General features: G+C 42.3%; 1 protein-coding gene across 11 annotated transcripts in view; it reads left to right on the top strand.

Moving 5' to 3' along the window:
* ZBTB38 (zinc finger and BTB domain containing 38) overlaps positions 1-25,831 on the top strand; it is a 121,022-nt gene that overhangs the window by 56,787 nt on the left and 38,404 nt on the right. For 4 of the 11 annotated variants that reach the window (XR_009351112.1, XM_059163917.1, XM_059163923.1 and 1 more), the window contains 2 exons: positions 6,159-6,224; positions 20,898-20,996. The gene's annotated coding sequence lies outside the window, so the exon portion shown is untranslated. Of the gene's footprint in view, positions 1-4,108; positions 4,128-6,158; positions 6,225-6,812; positions 7,177-18,546; positions 19,162-19,423; positions 19,863-20,897; positions 20,997-25,831 lie in introns of those variants that run through there. The other 7 variants (XM_059163919.1, XM_059163916.1, XM_059163920.1 and 4 more) reach the window with 7 other exon arrangements.

Raw genomic sequence — 25,831 nt, 5'->3', positions numbered from 1 at the left:
TGGTGAGCTGAGGTCCACAGTCACAGCTGTCATAGCCTCTCTGAGCTGTGTCATTTATCCAGTAAAAGAGAAAGCCAGTGATTTTGTTCCAGGTTGAGCCTTGCAGTATTTGCTGCCCAGGATGAAAGGGTATCAGGAAAGGATTCTGTTCTCAAATGGGGAAGCTTTTACCAATCTGTAAGAATTCTTCCTCCTCCACTTTGATTCACATCCCACCCTCCATTTTCACCCTACTTTCCAATCTCTCTAGAAAGAAGAAACTCCGCCATCTTGTTGAATACGTGTTTTGCCAATGCAGGATCTCGTAAAACCTTGTTGTCCTACTTGCTCTCCCCTTGGCAAGTGGCAAGCAGTTGTGGCCACAAATGAATGTGTGACTAGGGATGCAGGAATGCTCTGGATCTCCATGTGCTCACAAGGGCTTTCTTGGTGCTATATTACAAATGTATTGAGAAATAAAATCAGGAATGATTCTGTTGTTAAAGTCAAAGCAGTGATATCAAAATGGTGGTGAGACGTGTGGAGGATATTCCCGGGAAGAGAGTCCTAGTAGGATTACAGTGGGGCAGAACATGGTCCACCAGAGTCTCCCTTGCAGCCGTAAGTCACTTACCACCTTTTCTCTGTTGAAAAAACCTCATGGTTCACATTTCCTTTCTCCCTCCAGCTCTTTCCTGGACGGTAACCTCAGTGTGGTCCCGAAGGTTTGTAGCCTCATCCTTGCCATCAGGAATACAGTCCTTTCCCATTCTTACACAGATGTCAATGGATAGAAGTGAGACAGCTCATGTCTAAGAATTGGAGGCTTCCCAGAGTTCACATTCCTCAGTGCTGTCCGTCCATCAACCATTCACTCTACTGCCTCATGAACACCAAGCAACCTAATCCTCCTCTCATATTCCCGGGCAGAGTGGAGCTGATTAGAAAGCCCTGTTTGAGAGCCATCTGGTTGGCATATAAAATTACTGCCAATGAGCTAGATAGTCAGCTGGCCATGTAACCAGGAGGCAGGACACTTGGAGTCCAGCTCTTGGCCAACCGACCTAAAAAGCAAGCTAGGCTGGATTTTTTAGAATCACAAACTGTTCAGAGCTGGAAGGGATATTAGGAGCAAAATGTATGGATGCTAACAGAGTGAGCTAATCATTAAAATGGTACATTTGAAACACTACCCATGGTTGAGGAAAAACCTCTGACTCAAACTTTAGGCTTTTGAAAAGTCGGTTTTTAATATATGTTGGAGAAGGAACTTGTAATACCAACTTAGTTTATCTATTCAGGCCAAAAACATTATTTGTGAATGGAAACCAGATCAGTCTTGATTGTTACACTGATTTTTCTTTAACTGACAATTTAGATTAGCATAATCTAATAACCTGATAACAAATATACTCACAAATTGTGAATATATTATATATAAAAAGGAACAAGATATAATAGAGCAAATGGGCAAATTCACTTATTAAATATGTGATCTTGGGCAAATGACCAGATCCTCTCAGTCCCAGCTTCCTCATCTGTACCAGGAAAACACACCTGGTAGAATGCAAGCTCAGATGGAAATGTAAGCTTTTCCACTTCTTTCACCTCATAAAACATTTCCAAATTACAAGAAATCTTTGATCCAAGTTGTTAGTCTGCTTTCTACTCTTAACTTTTCAACATGGTCCAATGGACGACTCCTCTTTTTTTATCTTTTGCACCTTATATCTTATCCAGCCTGTCTCCAGTTGGTGGCGTCCTAGATATCCACAATGCCCAGAGCTGGGAGCCTGGTTCTTGTAAACCCAGTTAGGCCTGGCTTCAAGGAGAGGAATCCCCTCTACCAGGATTTTGCACAATAAGAAGATTCCTACATCAGGGCAGAATGTGGATGAAACAGGTTTTATCCTTTGAGGATTGGTGGAAATTATCTAGACTTTTGAATTGGTCAGACTTAGGTTTGAATCCTAACTCTACCATGTACTATGTAACCAGAAATCCCAATTATTTCCTTGCTCAAAGTGGACGATAACTAATGCTCACCTTGAAGGGTTATTAGGTTGGAATTAAATAATATAATATAGCTAAAATATTGAGTATGTAGTAGGTTCTCAATAAATGGTAGCTGTTATAGACCTAGCTCTGATCAAGGTAGAAAGCAGAAGTTCCCCGCTAGCTCTCTAGACAAGATATAGATGTTTGAAATAGCATTGGACTTTCCAAAAAATTTAAGTTAAAATATCAGCCAAAGCCATTTTTAGTCATTGATAAATTAAGTCACCACATTGTTTCCAGGGCTAAATACATTCATTATAGAGAGAGGTAACAACTTCATAAAATTTTCCAAACTTCTTAATTCTAAGAATTTAAAGATTTTATTCATTTATTTATTTGACACAGAGAGAGATGACAAATAGGCAGAGGCAGGCAGAGAGAGGGTGGGGAAGCAGGCTTCCTGCTGAGCAGGGAGCCCGATGTGGGGCTCAATCCTAGGACCCGAGATCAAGACCTGAGCTGAAGGCAGATGTTTAACCATCTGAGCCACCCGGGCATCCCTAATTCTAAGAATTTAAACAAAAATGTTATATTTGCTGAACTTTTCATTTGTAAAAATTTAGATTAGAATGGCCTAACCTGATAACAACTTTACACCCAACTGCAGAATGTCCATATTAGGTGTAAATGGAAGCCAGCTGTAATTTTTAATGCAGTGAATGGAGTAAAGAAATGTGCAAACCAGTCCAAATGTTTATAAACCAAGGATTCCTCTGGGACTCAGTGCCCTGACTTTACTCTTTTTTTAAACATACAGAGCCAAGCTTTGTTCATACTTGAATTATGTACTTTGCATAAGCCATACAATTTAACTTTAACCCACAGGACTGAAAATAAAATGAGCTCAGAGGGCAGAACAAGACTGTGAGCAAGGAGGAGCGTTAATCAAAGTGAAAGACACGTCCCTCACTGCTGCCTCCATCCTGTCCTGTCCTTCGCTAGCTTCCTCCTGCCAGATTATTTAAGATTCCTTATACTTAACTCCTCAGAGGGGCAGAAACAGGTTGCAATTTTTATCCTGAAAAAGGGATTTGTCTTTTAATTTAATGTTTGCGTATAATGCCCTGAGGAGGTTGATGAGTAGCACACGATTTTTTAAAAAATCATAAGCAAATGCATACCCTTGCCCCTTGCAGTTGTGACAAAGCCTAAGTAATTCAGGCATGAGCATGGTGTGTGTGTGTGTGTGTGTGTGTGTGTGTGTGTGTGTGTGTGTGTGTGTGTTTAAGTGCAAAACAGGATTTACTAGTGGAGAATGTCTGCCTAAACAAGCTCATCTATCTGAATGCTTTCAACTGCAGTTCAAATTTGTTTAACACAAGCAGGTTTGGTAAACGGGCCAAGTTTGCTCATTGGGCATTTTTAGAACATCACAAAATAAACCAATACATGGCTCTTTGGCTCATTTTGACAGAGAGTGGACAGGGAACCCACTGGGAGATTTGGAAACCGCATTCCCTGGCATTGGGTTTAAGAGTATCAGGAGGGGATGTGACCACATTCACCACCCTGTCCTTGTGAGGACGTGACACCATTCACTCATCTCATGAGTGCCTGATATGGCTTACTGTCCTTGTCACTGTCATTTATTATCCCAGGTAGAGGAGGGAGCGACTTTGTTCTATGTGGTCAGTGCTGATTCCATAAAGTGTGTATTTAGCCTGCATGATAATGTTTTGTGAGTATCTTCACATGATTGTCAGATGTTTTCCTGGGGAATATCTGAATAGACACTAATATCATCAAATGCCTCAGTGTTCACTTCAACCTCCTCTCACCCCACTCTAAGGACCCTGCTTTATAGATGACCATATATTAAATTGGTACCTTGTAATTCAGCTTGATAGTCTCTCTGATTTTTGACCCCCATGGTAAAAAGGAGGAATTAGCCTAAGGACACTCCATTCTAATTTTCTGTTGCTGTCAATGCTAACCAGAGCTCATAGAGCAATGTTGTGGGGGGTGGGGAAGATGGTTCCACCATTGGTGTTAGACCAGGAGCTACTGTTTCCGTTAGAGCCACGTTTATTTCTGGAGTAGTTGTGGGGGAGAGATGTGCTCCAAAGAGAAGAGGATTCGGTGTGGTTCAGGTATGACTGACTATCTGGACAACCCAACCCAGAGACTACGTACATGGTATAGAGGTGGGCTGGTGCTTTCCACACATTGAGCTGAAATCACTTGGGTTCTGGGAAAGGAAATAGAATAAAAGCTAGAAACAAAAGATTTGGTTATGAAACCTAGTACCTAAGTTCAGATGTCTGAATACATTTTCTCCTTTAAAAAAATCCTGGGGAAATTGAATATTTTTGCTAACCTGGCTATTTTTAGCCAGTCCTTATAGAAGATCGAGGCGCTGGGAAGCTAGCAACCTCAGAAAATATTAATTCGTTTTGTACGTGTTAAAATTAATTAACATTAGTATATTCAGTGATACAACAAGGCAATTAAAGACTTTTGGAGAGATAAGAAGAAAAACGTAGATATATACTCAAAATCAGGCTCATAAGCATTTTATAAAAATGTTGGCTTATATCCAAGATCTAAGGGTGGGGGTGGGTATGGTTTCTTTGTAGCTGAAGAAAGTGGAAAAGAATCTGCTCTATTTCCTTAAAAATAAAAGACTTCTTGTTTTATACAGCATGGTAAATGAAATGCTTTTCTGCTTTTTACCTGCTGGCAGTTTCTGGAGGAAATTTTTCTAGCAAGCTATGCTGTTTTCCTCTCTTCAGGGACATGGTGACACTGGTTTGTAGCAAAATAGTATTTGCTTATTAGGCATTTCTTCAAAATCCTGAATAAGCGGCTCTTTCCACATTTTTTGTTCCACATGTTAAACATTTCATTGCAATTTGAGCTTTAATTGTGTGTGTGTGTGTGTGCGTGTGTGTGTGTGTGCGCTGATAGGAAGTATTGAAAGGGGATGCATAAGAATTCTTGAGGGTTTTTGTTTAAAAAAATTAATTCCTACAATTATGTATTGGACTCTCTACAGAAGGCAATTCCAATTTATTACACAGAGCCAAACTAGATCTCATCAATCTTAAGCAGCGGGGGTAGGGAGGTGGTATTGAAGAAGACATGAAATTTGGTGTTTGAGTAGATGAAATTTAATTTTCGGAAAACATTTCACTCATAAAACGGATGGCACCCCAGTGTCAGCCCTGACCTCCATGATGTCAATGTCATCATGCAAGCACTGCTAAGATAAGCCTCCAAGTAAAACAAAGAAACATTGCGTTTTAGCACAACACCATTTCTTCTTTCTTAGTATGTACTATGCATATACACACAGCCTTCTGATATTCCTGTTAATGCCTTGTTACTTTACAATATAGCTTTTGGAGAGGGAGGGAGGAGAAAAATCATTTTGCATGTTCTATGTTCTGAGCAAGCGCGGTAAGTATGCTGCTGCAATTCTTAACATTATTTAGGTCAGTATCCTAAGGATAGCTTTTCTTGTTCACCGTGGTCAGTTCTACATCCAAAGGAATTTAGCATCAATTTATTTTTCTGCACTGATTTTATTTGCTTCTAAGTTCAAGCAAATTCATTCACATCCTAATACAATTGCAACTGAGTAGGTATCTGCCATTCTGTACTGCAGATACATTTAGCAGGATACATTTACACGGCTTGTGGTTAGAGGTTATAGCACGGATACAGACAGCCCGATCATGCATTCTTCTACAAGCCTGCCGGCGGCATCACTTAGGATCTGAAAAATAATCTAGAAGAGCTATACCCTATATAACATTATTTTTTACTTTGCAATAGCATAACAGTTTTTTGTTTTTTTTTTGTTGTTGTTGTTGTTAGCAATTCTATGAAATTAATAGTCTATAAAATGCATTCCCAACCAGATACATACTGTATTGAAAGCTTTCTTCAAGAAGAAGATATGACAGTATTCATTCCAGCTTATTTTCTTCGTTAGCAAAAGGATTGTTTGATTCTCAGAAGCAAAAGGACACATTCATTGTGCAGCAGCTCTGCTCAAGTGTATGAAATGCCTTCTACTGTCTGGTTGCAGAATTTGGAGTTTGCTAAACAGTGTTTAGTGATTGGGCTCATCTTGCATCACCAGTTGATGACATTTTTCTTTGTTCCCTCCTACCCAGTTGAACCAAGACTCTGAGGCTGATATGCAATGTCACTTACAACATTAATCAGATACTGCATTTAAGGTGAGCTGTCCCTTGCCTCCTCCTTCCCCAGTGCTCGTGTGCTGCATGCAGTGCGTATCTTGCTTCTGCGAGCCTAAGATGGCAGGCAGGATTAGCCGTGCTTTTGCTGTGTGTGCATGCTGTGTATAGAATTCATTACACGTTGCCTAGTATTTCAGATGTGAGTATGTAAATGCTCGGTATGCCATATCATCTGGTAGCGAAGACTTGTTTTTGCCTCATTACAGCCTTAGATATTTCAACATCACCTTTCAGTTCCGATTCATTTGCCTCTGGATGTTTGCTTTTCATCACGTTCAAAATAGGATTTTTACCTTTTTTTTTTTTTAAACAAAGCCAAAAAAAAAAAAAAACCCTAAAAACAAAAACAACAACAAAACTCTGCTACCAGATGGTGTCTCTCCTTTCTTCTTGCATTTGCTGTCTTTTAAATAATGTATGTTGTATTGTTAATTAATGTGAATATCAAATTAAACACTTGAAACTTACATATTTATTATGCAGGTAGGAGGCAAGGTGGAATCTATTTTTAACTCTTATGTACTCCATGGTGTGCAGACAACTTGGTTCTCAAATTTGTATTTTCAGTGCTGGTATCAGTGGTTTGATTTTCAGTAAATGTGACAGTGGCCTTTGCAGTGGTCAGCTCCGGGCTTTGAACTCTCAGAGGAGGAAGGGAAAAAAATTCGGCACACCACCTCCTTGGTTGCAGCCTCAGAGAAACCTTGGATGAGAAACTTCTTTTTTTCAATCCTGTTTTCCTGTTGATAAATTCAGTTCTCGTGATCACAGTACATTCAAGCTGTTCTGCGTATGATTTTTTGTGTGTGTGTGACAATTGCATCTAAAACTTGTGAGCAAGAAGACGGAGAAATCAGTTGGTCTCCATCGCTTTACATAAAAATGGCTGAGTGTCTTGTCATGCTAGCACTGCATTAAGTGATACATACAGGTAGGTCGAAATTTGCATGTTTTCTAGATTTTTTTGAGCCATGCAGCAAGAATTTGAGATGGATTAAAATATGACTTTTGGAACAAACATTAAATAAGACAGCTGTAATTTTTTGGAGGGAGGGTATTAAATTGGATGGGCTTTCCTATTCAGATACTATATAAATATATAGCTTTGATAAACTCACAAAATGATTCTGCCATAAAAGTGAGATGATTCCTTTTTTAAAAAATCATCTATATGATAGGTGTGGCGCCATTAGACAACAAAAGAATTTTTTTGAAAAGTCTGTTGATTCAGCTCCATTTTAGCTTGAAACTAAAAATAAATGGGTTTCTTGAGATAATTTCAAAGAGCGCAAACAAGCTTAATAAGAAACATTTAAAATATTTAAATTTTAAGAAGCGGTCTTTAAACGTGTTATATGAAAGATGAAAATAAAAACTTACATGCTTCCAAAATCAATTTTAGATAATATACAAGAATAAATATGCTATTTGTGTATCTATAATTCAGAGAGATGAGGAGTTACAATTTTTGAAGGAGGGAGTATTAAATGTAGATGGCCCTGTTAGAAGATAAAGAGCTTCACTGAATGAGAAAGAGTCCCTAGAATGGTTCATTGCAGACCATACAGCTGTGGCTCTGTAAGTACCAAATTCTGGCACTTTTCAAAATAATTTCATGGGTTCTTTCCTTTGAGCTTAACTTCCGAAATATATTTTAGTTTCAAATTAACACTGGGCCAGAACCTGTTTCCTTGGTAACCAAATCTTGTTTAAAAATGCAGTATAACAGATATGCAAAAGATTGTCTTAAAAAAAGAAACAAATGGTTAATGACAATTGTCCAGTTCTTTTTCCCTCTCATAGAGAGTCTGGACTGGTTTTAGATGTTTTTAAAGGCGGTCTTCAAGCCTTAAAAATTAAGCCATATTTCTACCCTTCATAGAGAAAGCTTGCACAGGGAGAGCTTTTTGCTTCCTCCTTTGTGCTCAGTACTTTCAAAATTAAGGTTTTCTTTGTAACGTGCTCCAGAATGCTGGTCAAGGTTTGTGTACAGACGTGTGGTTTCATTATCACTGGTTCACCAGCGCCAGTGAAACAAAAGGCATCTCAGAAATTCTCAGAATCAGAAAATGCTTGTGCTCTTGTTTTCCCTGATCCCCCCATGGGTAACCTCAGAGCTCTCGGTAGAGAAGGACCCAAGCCCAAGCCCACCCCCCCAATGAGAAGTACACATGGAGCCTTTGTGGGAACGTCTTTGTGGATATGTTCGGAGGAAGATACTGGCAAACCTGAATCCTCTATGAGGTTTGCTCCGATGTGAAGAACATCGAGACTCAGGACCATCTGTGTAAATAGCTGCTTTAGTCTAGCAGTTGGTCTAATATTCCAAAGCACCATGTGCAAAGTCAAACCTCTTCGGGGCTAAAGGTTTGTTGCTGCTGTTGTTGTGTTGTTTGGAGGCCAACGTGAATATTTTGTTTGGAGTCTTTCTCTGGCTCAATGATATTAGAACGTGATTCATCTCATAGTGATTTCGTTCTTTGGGCTTGCCACGAAATATCCCTCCTGGAACACCTTTTTTCCTTTCTTTCTTTTTTTTTTTTTTTTTTCTGTTCGGGGGCCATTTTCCTTCTTGTTTGTGACTAAAAATGACTAAGAACATTCTGAATGTAGCATCAATCAGAAGATCTTAAACCGAAGGGAATTGTCGGAAACCTGATTCAGTCTTGCCTGTTTATTTCAGTATCAGTAGCATTAACAGTTGCAGGGGATCAAGCTAATTGTCATTCACTCTTGAACAAATAATGAGGCAGGCATTTGTGATTAAAACACTATTGCTATTCAGAAAGATTACAACTAGAACGTCTTCTGTTTTGATAGGCCGGTACAAATCAATCATTTTGAACCTATTTGAATCTTAATCACGAGATTAGTTGGATGCAATGGGACTGTTTTACCACAAAAATGAATGCCCAGTAGATTCAACAGTGTATTTCTTCTTTATAAAATGTTGATCCTTTTATTGTTAACTCAAGCATGGTTGCATCATCTCTTAGATTTTCATACCTAATAATTTTTTTGTGGCATTATTCACTTATGGTATTCTTGTCTGCCTAAAAGAATTTTACACACAATTCAAGGAGGTTGAAAGCCAAATTAGACCGTTGGGAAGTGTACTGTACCACTGTCATTCTAATAAATAGACCAGTGAATGAAGAGTAATTATTATTTATTACTTTGTTGTGTTTCGCCTTAATGCTTTGCCTTCATATTTCACAGAAATATTTACAAGGCACAAAGCTTTTCCAAACGTACCCATTTACAGTTATTATGGGATTTCCTAGTCTAGCCAGAAACACTTCCTGATGATCACAGAGATGGCACCTACCCCTTCTCATTGTTTAAAAGGCTGTGCTTAACCCATTTATACTTTTTGGCTAAGGTGGTTATACTGGGCAGGCCAGAGCAGGTGTGATAGAAAGAATGTGCAAACAACTGCTTTGTTCTCACCAAAACAAAATGAGCAAATCTGTGGTTTTCTACTTGAATGATTTATAGTCTTCAGTTCTTAACTCTTTTTCTTTGGAGAATAGGAAATTTTTTCTGAACCTTAACTCAGTGAGAATACCGATATTGCATCTCTTGCCACTACAGTTAGATTGATCTACTTCATTCATTTCCGTGGGTCCCCCTAGAGAGGCTGGTAGCCAGACTCTGTTTTAGAGCTGGCTGGCAGGGAAAGAAGGATCAATAAAAAGATCTAGCACCTTTATCTTTAATACCAAATCCTGCTAAGCTTCTGAGTTCCTGGAACCACGTGGTTGATTCTAACAACTCCCTTCCAGGGGAAATGCTGTTCTTAACAGCTTCGTTGGTAATTAAACATTTGACACATCTATTGAGCACCTTCTATATGCCAGGCATATTCCAAAGGCTGGAAATAGAGTAAAGAGCAGGAGAGATCAGGACCTGCTTCTCAGAGACCTGCCTCTAGTATAGTGGAGTGGTGGGGCTGGGGAAGCTCAAAAAATATTTATGTAAACGATTAAAGAAGACAAGTGCAAAGAAGAAAATTAAAATAAAATGTTAAAAGGCAAGGACGATATGTTGGGAGAAGGAAAACCACGGTAGAATGACTGGCCTTCCCGAGGAGCTGGCATTTAAAAAGCAGAGACCTGCCTGGTAAGACGCAGCCAGCCAGGTGGGGTTCTGCGGGGATCATCACGAGGCAGAGGAGTGCGCATGCTCAGACTGCAAACTCCTCTCTTTGCGTAACCGCCATTGTCACGGGGCCAGGTCTGATAGCTTCGCGGGTAAAGCCTTTCCTAGGTCAGCTTCCGCTGCAGTGAGAAGGGTGGGCCTGGCCGGTGGCTGGTTTTGGTCAAATTCCCAGGACGCAGTGCCGGGGATGTCACTGCCTTTGACCCAGTCCCACCCTGAAGCCACCTAAGAAGGTGCAGTGGTGCGGACAAAAGGACAAAATGCCGACATAGGTGTAGCACTACCCCGGAAATCTACAGGAGAAAGGATTCTCAGAGATTTGTTTTTCCTAAGAACTCCAGAAAGTAAACTTATGGCCACACATTGAGATGACCATTTCCTTTAATTTTTTCCAAAAGCAAATGGTGGAAGGGTCTGTCCCATCTTGCCAGTAAATTTTCTCTATCCTCTCACACCTAAAACTCTTCAGCTCTACAGATTTCTTTGCCTGACAGCGGCTTTCTAAAGACCCTACTACCTGGAGTGGTATTTCTCTATTTGAGCAAATAATACCAAAGAAATTCTTTTTAAGAACCAGATCTCTTTTATGCATTTTAGGTTAGTCTGCTGACAAAGCTCTGAGTGCAAAGGGATAGGTTTGCTACATAAGTTAGAGACTGTTAAGACCCTTGGGGCACCTGGGTGATGATGTTGGTTAAGTGTCCAACTCTAGTTCTGATCTCAGGGTCCTGAGACTGGCCCCTGTGTTGGGCCCCTCAGTGCATAGTCTGCTTAAGACTCTCTGTCCCTCTACCTTTGCCCCTTTCACTCACTCACTCTCAAATAAATAAATCTTTTAAAAAGAAAGAAAGGAAGGAAGAAACGATAAGATCCTATGAGGCTTTCAGAATGCGTCAGAAGCATCTTCTAAAACCAACTCGTAATTTAGGGTCTCCTGGGTGGCTCAGTCTGTTGAGCATCTGTTGTTGGCTCTGGTTACCATCCTGGAACCCTGCTCCTCCCACTTCCTCTGCCCCTCCCCCCACTTGTGCGCACTCCCTCTCAAATAAATAAATATTAAATAAATAAAATTCGTAATTTAGTGGGTTTTGCTTATCATAAGTTAGAGGTGGCCTGGCTGACTCCTCACACTTTAGTTTTGACTAACTTATGAACCGTTCCCCTGCGTGAAGCACATTCTAGCCCTTTATAGCAGTCTTGCCCACCAGTGGACGAATGGGCTTCAATAATTCAGCTTACTTCTTTGGGCATCGTTTATGGAGCAGCTACAGTGTGACAGATGCCACTCCAGCCCAGGCAAAATGGAATATGACATGAAACACCCTTCGAAACTTCAGCCAGTTTCCTACACAAGGCTAGAGCATCGTATGGACAGGCACAATTGTGTGTCCTCTCTGTTCCAGACAGAAACGAATGGCATGCTGTTCTCCTAGGGGCCTTTTATAATGTTGCCTTGGAGGCCAGCCTTCAGTGTGGGGGCATTTCAGCTGATGACAAGGGTAGTTCTTTCTGGGACTCGATGTCTTATCCTCATCACCTTCCTGAGATGTCTTGGCTCCTAGTAAGACACCGTATGTCTGGCTGCCCTACTCCAAGCTGGTCTGCCTGCATTGGCCAGGTGACTTCAGTAACGGCTGCCACCCTTTTGCATTCATGAGCAGATGTTAAGTTGAGAAGCTCTTGAATATAAAAATTTGAATTTTTGATGCAGGCAAAATGCTTCTGCCTTTTTACCTTCCTTGGCTGACGGTGGGGGAGGGGGGCTTCCTGTGGGCTGTCCTGCAGAAGGCTTGGTGGGCAGCAGGTATATTAAAGACCAGTTGCCAAAGCTCATGTCTCTCTTAGGTGATCCCAGTTTGGCTCTGCTGTGGCCTCAAAGTCTCACTGACCAGAAAATCGTTCTTTTCGTCTGGTAGCTCATTTGGCATCTTGTCCCTTAATTCTTCCCTTGCTTCTGCAGCTATTCCTGCTCAGGGTTCAAGACTAGCACTTGGGTCTGCACTCACTACATTTGGCCTGCAGAGGGAGCTTGTCTTCCGGTTTTTTTTTTTTTTTTTTTTTTAAAGCCAGTGTAAATATTATTTCTGTGTTCGCGAAAAGCTGTGAGAGCTTTCATGATTTTCTTTACATAATACAGTAAACCTCTTCCTTCCCCTGTGGTCATTGCTGCCAAATGGACATTTTGAAATTCCTTTTTCATTTTGCCTGCTAAAATCTTCTACCCGGTCTGAGGCCTTGCTCTAATTAAGGCCTAACCGTCCTGCCCATCTTCCCCAGCGACAAGCATGACGTGCGGAGTGCCTGCCCCGAGGGCCTTACAAGCCAGTGAGACAGAAAACAAAAGCCACCAGCTGAGAATGTGGTTAAATCCCAGAAGGGCAGTGCCCTTGTAATTCTCCCCAACCCTTTTCTCAAGCTGTGGAAGGGAAGAGGGGAACTTCAGTAGGGAAAGAGAGAAGCTACATCACTGGCGGATTTTCTAGAAACTGCTGGCTATTGAGGAAACGATGTGGAATAGAAGGGGGTGGTCATCTAGGAGGCGAAATGGGGAGACAGAGGTGACAGCAGACTGAGAGGGCTGTAGGAGGGTACAGGCAGGGCGCAGAAAATAAGAGGAAACAAAGGGAGGAGTCAGGAGGCCGCTGGTGAACAAAAGGAGATGCTGCTGTGCATACCCTGAAGGGAGGAGGGTCCAGGGTACAAGTGAGAAAGGGTGGGGAGGGGGTGCAACTAGAAAAATTAGTCTTGGGAAATTCCCTAAAATGCGGGAGGCAGACTTGCTATGTAGGGACTGCTGCCATGATGTTCTGTCTGGCTTCAGTAGTGATGTTGGTCTTGCTGCTTAACTGTCCCGTGTTGGGTGTTACAAAGAGCCTACAAACTTACGTCCTTGAGGGTAATTTATCCCAGAATCTTATGAAGTCCCCAGCCCAAGGCTCCTATTCTATATCGGAGGATGCCAGAGAGACCTCACCACCCCCCGACATCGCTCTGTTAGATCTGGATTAAACTTTGAATTAAACAAGCAGACTTTTTATATGTGCTGTAGTCTTCTACAAAGTAAAGACTAGAAATAGACCCAAAATACCCGATTTGAAGCTGCAGATTTTAGGAACTCTCTCCCAGCGTCATGTTGCACACAGCAGGCTCTGTTTTCTCGAGTTCCCAAAGCCTGTTCCTTGTTCTTCACCAGCCTATCCAGAACTTCTCTGAGTGCCAAAGGTTATTCTCATTGAATTCCTTGATGGGGTGCCTGGGATCTGCCTTCAGCTGGGATTATGATCCCAGTGTCCTGGGATCAAGCCCGCATCCTGGCTCCATGCTCAGCGGGGAGTCTATTTCTTCCTCCTCCTCCCTCCCCATCCCCCTCACCCCCCTCTTTTTCTCTCTCAAATAAATAAATAAAATCTTTTAAAAAAAGAAAAAAGAATTCCTTGATCTTCAGGGGGACCACACAGGCTGGCATGCCAGTCCTTAGTGTTATCCTTACCCTGTACTGCTTGTGGAGCTCTCTCAGAAATGTAAATCACAGACTTCAGTTGCCATGTAGACATTAGACACACTTTATTTTGTCATTGCGGGAACTGTGGCCCAAAGAAGTTGTGACTTCTCCAGGTCACGTGGAGCCTTAAGAGCCATCCTTGACTCCTAGTCCAGAGCCGTTTCTATAATAAGCTGCTTTGAGGTCACAGGGGACGCCCAGTCCTCAACCAGGAGTTTGTACGCTTTCTTTGTAAAGAGTCAGATAGAACATATTTTAGGTTTTGTGGATTGAGGCACAACTGGAAATACTATATAGATATTTATATAGCAACTGAGAAAACAAATTTCCATAAGCTTTTCGACAAAATTTAAATTTTAATAATATGTAATATTCAGTATAATAATAATAATATAACTGTACTATCATAGATACAGAAATGAATGATGGTGGCTGTGTCCTAATACAGCTTACCTTGTGGACACTGAAAGTTGAGTTTCATATAATCATCATGAAATACTATTCTCCTTTGAACTTTTTTTCCAATCATTTAAAATTGTAAGAACCATTCTCAGCTTGCAGGCTACACAAAAACAGATCCCAGGACCCCAGGATCATGAGCTAAGTGGAAGGCAGATGCTTAACCGACTGAGTCACTGAGGTGCCCCTTGAGATAATATTTTGTAAACAATTTTGTATCTTTCTCATATTCCCTTAATAGCATATAATTTTAAAGCCTTTAATTACATAATCTTTTTAAAATTTTATTAGGAAAAAATAAAAATAAAACTCTATTATGAAAATCTTGAACCTATACAAAATATGGAAAGGCTAGTTTAATGAACCTCATGTAGCCATCATCCATGAACCTCATGGAAAGGCTAGTTTAATGAACCTCATCTCTAATTCTCAATGGCTGGCCAACCTAGTTTTATGTAAATCCTCTCCTGTATTATTTTGAAGTAAAGCTCAGATATCATATCATTTTATCTCTGAGTTTTTTGAAGTGATTCTCTGAAACACAAGAATATGAAGAGAAAGCTGTTTTGCTTAACAAATAAATGCTGAAGTATTTAGGGGTAAAAGAGAATGATGCCTGCAACTTAAAAATAGTTCAGGAAAAAATGGGTAGGTAGGTAGATATGAGTAGAATGTATGTAGGCGTTTTTTGGTACTATTCTTGAAATTCATCTATAAGTTTGAAATATTTCTAAATAAAACGTTTTTAAAATGTGAGTTACTAAAGAAATACATTTTAAAAAATGTGATTTTTCTAAGAAAAGTAACCACAGCATCATTATCATTGCCAACAAATAATTCTTTAATAACATCAAATATCATAGTCAGCATTTTCTAATTTGGCCTAATTTATCCAATTATGTCATTTAAATAAAATTTTACAATTTTTACTTGTTTAAAGCACAGTTCAAAGGAAATAAGGTCCTTACAGTACAACTGATATTCCCTTAAATGTCATTTAATTTATTGGTTTCCTTCCCTGTTTCTTTCATCCTTACTATTGCTATAAAAAATTTGTTTGAAGAAACTGTTTGGGTGCCTGGGTGGCTCAGTGGATTAAGCCGCTGCCTTCGGCTCAGGTCATGGTCTCAGGGTCCTGGGATCAAGTCCCGCATCGGGCTCTCTGCTCAGCAGGGAGCCTGCTTCCCTCTCTCTCTCTGCCTGCCTCTCTGCCGAGTTGTGATCTCTCTGTCAAATAAATAAATAAAATCTTTAAAAAAAAAAAAGAAAGAAAGAAACTGTTTGACCTGTAGGGTTTCCTACAGTCTGAAATCTGATTGATTACACTCCTGGGTGCTATTTTACATGTTCTTCTGTCACAGAGATTTCCTATAAATTGGTAGTTACAGTTAGAGACTTGATCGGATTCTGATGCCTTTGTTTTTTCCGTTTGTGTACATAGTCAACATTTCATAGACTTTACATAAAAATCCTAATTTTGGCTTCATTGGAAAATTCTGTAGATCTGGCCTCTCCCCACCTACACCCCATTGGCAAGGGTTGATCTGGGCCTGGGTAGTGACCACACCTGTTCCCACTTAGGTGGGATGCGCATTATCCTGCAGACCCTAGTTCACACTACTTCCTGCCTGGCTCCCAGGAACCTTAGAGCCCCTGTTCTAAACACTGCCTTTTGGGGGGCTTTGGTAAGACTTCTCAACGCACTATCACAAGAGGCCTTTCAGGAATGTGGTGGAGAGTAGAGAGGATTCAGACACAGACTTTTTTAAAACGCTCAAGGGAGAGAGATAAACAGCCACATAAAGGGAGGCCAAGTGATAGAAATTTGGTGAATGCTGGGATGAGGGAGAGAAGTAAAACAACAAATTAACAGAGTGCTGCATACATGGGAGACAGAATGAGTTATAGATTCCTAACCCATGGTGGGAAACTAAGGAAGGAAGTGGGTTTTAAAAAGAGACAGGCTTTAGTCTTTTTATACCTTATGATAAAATTGAAACCTTAAAGAGGGGGGGCAAAAATGTTACATTAACCAACAGTCCTAAATCAGAAAGTGCAAGTATGTAGTTGTAGCCTAGCAGAAATCAAGTGAGAATTAAAGGAAATAAGGTAGAAAAGGAGAACGTCCTGGGAAAGGCCACTAGGAAAGGACCAGGAGCCCCATTCTGGAGATATGGAACAACTGGTAGATATTTCAGAGGAAAGGATCTCGAAAGTCGTAGGATTTTTTTTTTTTCTGATTTGCAAATATTTTGAACTGAAAGGTATAAAAATATAGAAAAATAAATCCCACTTAGTTGTTTTGGGAAGAATAAACCTTTACAGAAAAGCATAAAATTATGATAAGTTGGGATGTTCCTGGAAATTTCCAGATAGTTCCCCACACTCAGAAGAATGATTAAGAGAGAGAATCTAAGACTGGTTATGAGGAAGGGTGGAAAATTTTGAAGGACAGGCTGATTATGTAAGGTTTTCGGCTGGGGTGTTTCAAACTGTTGCCATGATATTTTAGTTATTAATAACAATTTGGGGAAATCTCCTCGCTTCTGGAGAAACATTTGGCTCTAATGAGAAAGAAATGCCACTGTTTGTGAATTCCCAAGTGGATGTAAGGAGCCATTCACTTGCTAAGCCTCTTAGGGAAGCCAGAGCCGATTTCACCCTTAACAAGCTGTTGACAGCGTCTGATCAAGGTACCACCTGGAACATGTTAGCAGCACAGAAAGTGGACTGTGGAGACAGACCTGTGTTTAAATTCCTTTATGTCACTCACCATGTGACCCTGGCAGCTTCTCCATGGAAAATTTCTAGGGTATAAAGGTTGCTTTGCATTTGAGGCTGTGGTTCTTACTGCATGGATGGTAGGAACTTACAGCTCTGAATAATCGCCTTCCACTAGCAGCCACAACACTGCTCACTTGCAGAGTGCTTACCGTGTACCAGGCACTTTGGTGGGTACTTCGTATGTCATCCTATTTAATTATTAGAAAGCCCTATAAGGTAAAGGTGATATTAAAATAAGCCTCATTTCATGGATGAGGGTGCTGAGGCTCAGGGAAGTTAAGTAACTTGCCTAAAATTACACAGCAATTGGCTTTGTAAGTGACAAAGCAGGGCTTTAAACCTAGCCACGCAGAATCCAAACACCAAACTCCCTTGTTCTACTACCTCTCCCACCTTCCAGTGTTAGGGAAGCACAGAGAGTCATGCCTCATACTGGCACTTTCCAACCCATAGTTCCCAATTTGTATGCTCCGGTTTTCTCCAAGGTCTCCAGACGTTTTTCATGGCTTCCAAAAACCTTAACGGAAACACTTATACTTGCAATCAGACCACAGGCTTCTTTAGGCTGGAATCTAGGATTGACAATGGATTGTCTCAGGTTTTGTAGAAGCTCTGATTGGTGGTTACTTACACAAAAACACTGCAAGGTTGTATTTTAAGTGGGAAGATGAATCATTAGTTAATAAACACAATTTAGTGGACTAGATCTTTCTAAACATGTGGCCTACTGAGAAATACTAGAGGGTGGTTGGCTTAGAGAAGGTTGGGAACTGCTAGTGTACATGTGTGTGCATATTGCCCAAACCACCAGGCTTTAAAACCCTGTCTTTATTTTTTAAATTACATAATTCTTTGACTTTAAGTCAATGTATTTTCCTCTTGATTATTTTAAATGTTTTGCTAGTTGTATATTTGATATTGCAATCTACTTTAGTCTTCAAGATGATTGGGTTCTTAAAATATGGTTGGGAGCAGAGATGCAGAATTGCAAATATTTGTATTCCTAATTAAAAACCAGATAACAGGCTTTTTATCCTTTTAAGTTGTAACCTGGGAGTAAATCTTTGCTCAAGAAAGTTTTACAGTTAGACTCATACTACCAAAATGCAGGGAATATGGATGGCTTTGTAAAAAAGAAACAAAAAACAAAACCTGCATGTTAGTGCTCCAGGCCAATAACTCCACAAGGCAAGCTTGTGGCAGGCCTCAGTAAATACTTTTTCAATGAGCAGTCCCTGACTCTTGGAAGAAAGATCCTAGCACGCAGTCAGCGCCCTTTATTTGAAGACGATGACTGGGTCATTTTGCGTGAAATGCTTTTTTATACCACGTTGGGAAAATCGATCTAGGCCTTCCCTGACAGCCATGGGAGAACACAGGTGACACGCTAGTCCTGAGAATTTGATTACTTTAAAACAGCACCTGACTTTTCTCCGAATCCTGCCTCTCTGAAATGTGCAGGGCTTGGATGCCCTCTGAGGTCTGGATCTGGAACCCAGGGGCCCTTCTGCCGCCCCAGGCCTTGTTCTGATAGTGACAGTGGCCGCTGGCCCCCCAAACCGGTTGTCCTTGGGCCAGGTTCCTAGCTGCGTTGTCCCTAGGCAAGGAGGCGGAGGCCGCTGCCCCTTTGGTGGAGTGTGGGGCCCCCGCCGAGCGGTCGTAGCTTCCTACCCCCAGCCCCCACGTCGTCGCACCAGGTACAGTCTGGGCCTCGCGCGGCCGTCGTGCGTCTCCTGCCCCCAGTCCCGGTCCCGCCGCCGCCCTCCTGCGGCCTCGTCCTCTGTGCGGCGGTTCCCCGAGCGCCCCGGCCCGCGGGCTGAGGGTCGGGCCGACCTCTTCCCAGACCCGCCGAGTCCGCTGCCCCGCGCCGGGGGCGGGCCGGGCCGACAGAGCCGAGCAGCCGGCGTCCATTTTCTGGGCGGTGCTGTGTGGCGCAGCGGCCGGACTCGCGGGTCCGGAAGAGCCATGGACCCCCGGGGGAGCGCGCTCGCTCTGCAGCAGTCGAGCCCTGTAAGTGCCATTCGTAGGGTTTGTGTGCGGGTCTGGGTGGGCGAGGTGCGGCCTCCGGGCGCGGGGCCCCGGGCGCGACCAGCCTGACCCCTCCTCTTCCCAGGAGGGAGCCCCGAAACCTGGCTGGCAACGGCTGGCGCAGAGCTGGGAGCTCCGCGGGCGCTGGGAAGCCGAGCTGCTGCAGGGACCCAGCGGCCGCAGGTGCCCGGAGCCGGGGGCCTGTGCCTCAGGGGTGGGGAAAGGGGTCAGCTACGGACCAGGCAGGTGGCGCCGCATCTCGTGGCCCAACTGCGCGACTGGGCTACAGGGCGGGGGGTGCGGGGAGAAATGCGCACCCAAGGGCTGGAGACCTTAGGGCTCAGGTCCTACAGGCTCAGTAACTGCGCTGACAGTCGCAACCCCCCTCCTCTGGCCTGCGACTGGGACCCCAGACCCGACCCAGTGGGAACCTGATGATCTTGGTTCAACACCAAGCCCCTGGAATTGAATGAGACGTGCAGAGGCAGGGCCCTGCCCCCAGGAGTTTGCAATCTCAGCCTCTTACTTCTGCAAGTAGTTAGGTCTTGTTGTTCTGTTGTGTTGTGTTCTGTTGGTACAACACAACCGCCCCCTGGAAGCGGCTTCTTTGCAGGATGTATAATAAATCACCCAAGATTTTAGTGTGTCCGCGATTCCACTTTCTAAGTCCTGCTCTGCTGTAGGTAAGTGACTAATTCCTTTCTGCACTTTGGCCCTAATTGAATATTCCTTTTAAGGATCCATTATTGATGATATATGTTATGGTGACTTATACATATTTTAAAGTTGAAACACTTTTCTCCCAATTACGAAGCTCAGCTACTCCCATCAGGTTCGCAAGGCTAAAAATTATAGGAGGATTTAGTCTGTGGGTTCAGAGAAACTTTTGGTGAGGTACTATAGGTAAGTGTAGTGTTTTTCCAACAGGAGTAGGGACCCATTAGAAAATTGTGGAATCAGTTTAGCGGGTTACTACAGGAATTTTTTAAAAAGATATAAAATACATAATCCAATTTAGAAAAGAATAGGCAATATCGGGGTGCATTGCATATAGTTAGAGTAAATCTTGTTTTGAGACTTTGGGGTTTGTTTATATAATTTAATTTTTTAACATGGTAGGTCACTGCCAGACAGTTTTTATTTTTTATTTTATTTTTTGTTTAATAGATAGGGCTTTTTATTTTTTTAAAGATTTTATTTATTTGACAGAGATCAGAAGTAAGCAGAGAGGCAGGCAGAGAGAGGAGGAAGCAGGTACCCTGCTGAGCAGAGAGCCCATTCGGGGCTAGATCCCAGGGTCCTGGGATCATGACCTGAGCTGAAGGCAGAGGCTTTAACCCACTGAGCCACCCAGGTGCCCCCACTGCCAGACAGTTTTTAAAACACTTGTTCGGGATTAATAACCCAAGAATTGGAGTCAGCTGAACCTGGGTTTCAGTCTCAAATCTAACGTAAACTACCTGTGTGACCTTGAGTAGGTTTTGTGACCTTTTGGAGCCTCTTTTTGTGTAGCTGTAAAACGGGGAATGTCTCCTACATGAAGCGTATTATGAACACTATATGAGGTCACATATGTCAGTATTTTTGCTCAGTACTTGACTTAGAGTAGGTGTTGAGGACGCATGCTGATTGCAGTTACTGTTATTGTTGAAACATCAAATCCTGGCAGCCAGTCATGGGACACTGTGCTTTTTCTTCCCTTCTTTCTTTCTTTTTAGATCTTGATGTGGAGAAGATGGAGGACTCAGGACCAAGAATTGCCAAGTGATTTCTTCCAAAGCACAAGAAACTGTTAGTGCTGGTGTGGTCTAACTGAGGTAACTGAATTTGTGTCTCTCCTTAGTCTGTATGAAATAAAAAAGGGTTTTTCTGAGGGACTGAAGGACTCCCAAGGGGCATATGATTTGTGCCAGTGATCCACCAGATTGGGGGATTACAAAGTGACCATGACATTTAAATGAACTGTTTATTAAGGTGACAGAGGCCCCTGTGATGAAGGGGGGAACCAAGTGAAACAGGGCTTCAGGACAACTGGCTTCTCATTCCAGTTCTGCCAGTGACTGTCGTGGGAGCGTCTGTAAATCTCTTCATAGATCTCTAGCTTGTCCAGACTGGAAGGACCACAGACACCATTGAGGCTAGTTAGATGGCTCTTCAGGCTGACCCAGTGGGCTGGGGCGGAGGCAGGACTACACCCGCATATCTGCTGCTCAGTCATGTAGCCAGCTGGGGCTGCTGGAGGGGGAGCACCACGCTAGGCCCTGAGAGTACACATGTGAAGAGCCTCCACCCCCACCTCAGGACAGTGGCAGTTTATGTAGACAAGAACTGACAGCCCAGCAAAATGCTCTATCTTTTTTTTTTTTTTTTTAAATTTACTCCTCACAATACCCCTACAAGGTAAAGAAGAACAGATGTGAAGGATTAAAATGTGAGCATGCAGACAGATCATAGGGAGCTTTATATCTCATACTTTTGTGTGTGGTGCACATTCCGTATGCAAAGCACAAAGCTAGGACAACAAAGTTCAAGGCAAAGTGCTGGCCCTCTCGGAGTTTGCAGCCTAAACTCCAAAAGGCAGTCAGCTGGGCAGTACCTGATGTTACCCCCCTCCTTCACCTGCTTTTCCAGCAGTCAGCGTAGGATCTCTTAGAGGAAGAGACCTGAGTAGCTGACATGTCACAGTTCTTGCCTTTCCATGCAATTTTTCGTTGTTGTTGTTGTTTTTTTTTTTTTCAAATTTAACCTATACTTCCAACCAGCTACTAAAACTGATATTTTCAACTTATAAACAATAGTGTCTTCTCTGAATTAATTCATGGACTTGTTCACTCAACAAATGTATATGAAACTCCTACAAGGCACTTGGGTATTCAAGATCAAACATACTTTCTTTTTACAATCATGATATTAATTATGTTCAGTCTCCTAGCAAGGAATTATTTTTCCAACTGTTAGAGATTTGCTGCTGTTAACATACTAGAATATCAGCTGCAAGGAAGTTCACGATTGACCCATAAAGGATATAGAGATCTTTTTAAAAATCTTGAAATCTTAAGAAAGGAATTTCTTCTTGGGGCACCTGGGTGGCTCAGTCAGTTAAGCATCCAACTCTTAGTTTTCACTTAGGTTGATCTCGGGGTTGTGAGTTCTCCCTCTTTCACTCTTCCCTCTGCCCTACCTTCCCCCTAAAAAAAGAAAAGAATTTCTTCTCTTTTAAATTTTGATTTTGCTATTACTGTCACCTGCTTTTAGAGGTCTTTTATCTATATGCTTAACCAGTAGACCTAAAGCAGTTTGGCAAGGGGGCTTTCTTTAACTTGAAATGCTCTCTTCTTCTAGCTTGGTAGGCTACCCAGGGCTAGAAGTGTTCAAAGGTAAAGCAATTTAAGAGATACTTTAATTTACAGAGTACAGAGTTAGTGATAGCTACAATAATTGCATTAAGCAACAGGTATCAGTTTGTAAGTCTTGAATGCTGCTGGTAATAAACTTAACTTCAAAGAGAACAAATGAGATGTTGAATGTGAATGTGCTCTGTAAACTTCTAGGAGTTCTATAAATGTTATACAGCAAATATTTATTGAGTGCCTACATGAGTACGTCATTGTGCTAGAGAAAGCAAAGAATTTAGCAGCAAAAAGATCTGGTTCCTTCCCTCTCAGACCCTGTTACGTAGATGAGGAAATAACATATGCAGAATACTGTGTGGTAAATGCCTAAAAAGGTAGTAAAAAGGAAGAGGTCTCTTTTACCTTTAGGAGTCAAGGGATTCTTCCTTGAGAAAAGGCATTTAATAAGCAAGTCCTTGAAGAATGTAGAGTTTCCAAAGAAGAGATAGGGAGAAGGGGCTCCTGGGTAGCTCAGTTAAGCATCCAACTCTTGATTTCGGGTTAGGTCATGATCTCAGGGTCATGAGATTGAGCCCCAGGACATAATTTCAGGGTTGTGAGATCAAGCTCCCCGTCAGGCTCCGTGCTCAGCATGGAATCGGCTCGAGATTCTCTGTTTCTCCTCTACCTCTGTCCACACCCCGCTTTAAAGTAAATAAATAGGGGCATCTGGGTGACTCAGTCAGTTAAGTGTCTGCCTTCGGCTCAGGTCATGATCTCAGGGTCCGGGGACCAAGCCCCAGCATCTGGGCCCCTGGTGAGCAAGGAGTCCCTTGCTCCCTCTTCCTCTGCCCCTCCCTCTTCCTCTGCCCCTCCTCTCCAGCCCTCCATTCCTGCTCATGCATGCCCTCACACTCTCTCTCACTCTCAAATAAATAAAAAAGTCTTTAAACAAGATAAGTAAATCTTTTAAAAGAGAGAGAGATGGAGAGGAGACATTTCAGATAGGAAGAATAGGAGGAGAACAAGAGAGCATGGACCACATTCAGGGAAAGGTAGTGAGTCCAAATGAGTTAGAACTGGCCTAGATAGGCATCAAGTGGGAAATAAAACTGAGGACATTCAGTGGTAAACAATAATGGTCTTGTATGTCCAGCTGGGAAATAGGAATGCACTAAACCAAGAGAAGTCATTGAATATATTTGAACAGGGGGGAGTCCCAGCTATGCATCAGGGGCACGGTCTTGTGAGTACCTCATGGGAAGATCGATCGGGAGGAAAGGCAGGGCAGAAACCAGAGACAGGGAGACCAGTTAGAAGGCTCCCAAAGTCCATCAGGGAAAGGTGAGAGTGTGGGAGGACAAGGCCTGAAATGGGTGATAGCAATGAAATGGGAAAGGAACAAATGCAAAGGAAAGAACACAGTCTGACTTCTCAGCAGAGAAGGAATAGCTAAGGCTGCCCAGAGCTTTCCACAGTAGTGCTGCCAGTAAGGGAAAGTTCAGAGGTGGGTGAGGAGCTGCACTTAAGAGGTGCTGAGTTTGAGGTGGTAACAGTCCTCAGGGGGCTTTATGCCACAGAGGAAGGCCTGAACTAGCTCAGGAGTCATTAGGATACAAGAAAAAGTCAAGAGGTGGGAGAAAAGATTTTCTAGAGCATGAGTACGGGGAGGCACACGTTGTGGATGGAGCCTTAAGAGAAGGAAGGACCTAGCGAGTACCTAGAGAGAAATCTGGCAAGAGAGCAAGGAAGACCTGCAAGAGAGCAGGACTGCAGCAGCCAGCAGAAGGGGTTTCCCAGTGGAGGGAGCCAGAGGTGTCAGACTTCTGGTTGGGGTGGGGGTAGGGGCTGGGCAGAGGATGCCATTGGATTGACAAGGGCTAGATCATGGTTATTGGCGCTTTTCCTTTTGTGGTAATATGACTTGTACAATGAATATTAAATGGCTTCATTTTCAAGAATTTGTAGCTTGGACAAATCAAGAATCACTGTTAAATTTGACCCTACCTAGCCCCCCAAAACACTTCTGATTACTAAAATTCCGGCTGTTAAATGTGGTTTCCATAGTAGTTGTGCACTTAATTCTGTTTTGAGCAGACGGACCAAAGAATATCTGTTGATAGTCCTTTAAAAACTACATTTCTGTTGATGCAAGAGGTTTGCTAAAAGTAATTTAATTCCTTTGCCCTTTACTAAATGGCTATTATATGATATATGTATGTGTGAGAGAGAAAGGGAGGAAGAGTGTGTGTGCATGTGTGTGTGTGTGTTTTCATGGACATATGAGCTTAATACAATGGAATGAGAAGACTGGGGTCAGATAAATCTAGTTTCACAACCTCACCAGGCCATTTTCCAGGCTTGTGACTTCAGAAAAGTTTCTCTCTCTCTAAGCCTAACTTTTCCTATCTGTAACTCAAATAAGGTTATTTTGAAGATTGAGTGATATATAATTTGGTCAGGATCTGTACTGTAGTAGGAAGTTAGTAAATGTTGATTCCCTTCCCCTTACAACTTTGTATCAGTAAATTTCTGTGTAATATGCATCTATACACAAAGACTTATCTTTATGACTCATTTTAATGTGTTGATTTTATCAAAGAAAGAGCATTCCTCCAGCTATAGCTAATCTATCCCGTGATAATTCAACTGACTGGCAACTTAATATGGATAAGAATCCACCTGGGGAACTTATTAAAGCAGGCCTTATTAAAAGGCCCGAAATCCAGAGATTCTGGGGATGTAGGTTTGGAGGAGGGCCTGGGAATCTTCATTTGAAACAGGCAGTTCAAGATGAGGATTAACAAGTACCAGTTTCTAGGAAGCAGAGGAGGGGGCAAACCTGAGCCTCAATATGCTGAATACGAACCCAGTTTCTATTAGAGAGAGGTCTGTGCCCCAGTGTTTTATATTTGTATTGTTAACGTTTGTGGATTGTATCTGTAATAAGATAAAAACAGCTGAGCCCCAGGCAGTGGAGGCATGCCAGGATTCTCACCCCCAACCATCTCCGGCTACAGCACGCCCACAGCAGTACCAGGTGACATGCAGCCCCCAGATCAGCTTCTCTTCCTGGAGGATCAATGGGGACACCTTGTCCCTGTGCCCAGAGTTTGCAAAAACAATGTAACTTTAAGTGTTGCGACAAATAATACATTAATGGCAGCAGCATTGCTCCATGATGCCATTGAAGTATATCTGGATACAGTTTTCTGACTCAGTGTCCTCTGGCTGGTAGACATCTCTGCTACTTGATTACGTTTCTCTGCCTGTCTGCATCTTGGCATGGTAGAATTTTTAGGCCTGTTCACATTGCTCAT

The sequence above is a fragment of the Mustela lutreola genome, chromosome 2, assembly GCF_030435805.1.
Source record: "Mustela lutreola isolate mMusLut2 chromosome 2, mMusLut2.pri, whole genome shotgun sequence".
Lineage (NCBI taxonomy): Eukaryota > Metazoa > Chordata > Mammalia > Carnivora > Mustelidae > Mustela > Mustela lutreola.
Note: the sequence above shows the minus strand (reverse complement) of the source record. Positions and strands in the feature narration are given on the sequence as shown.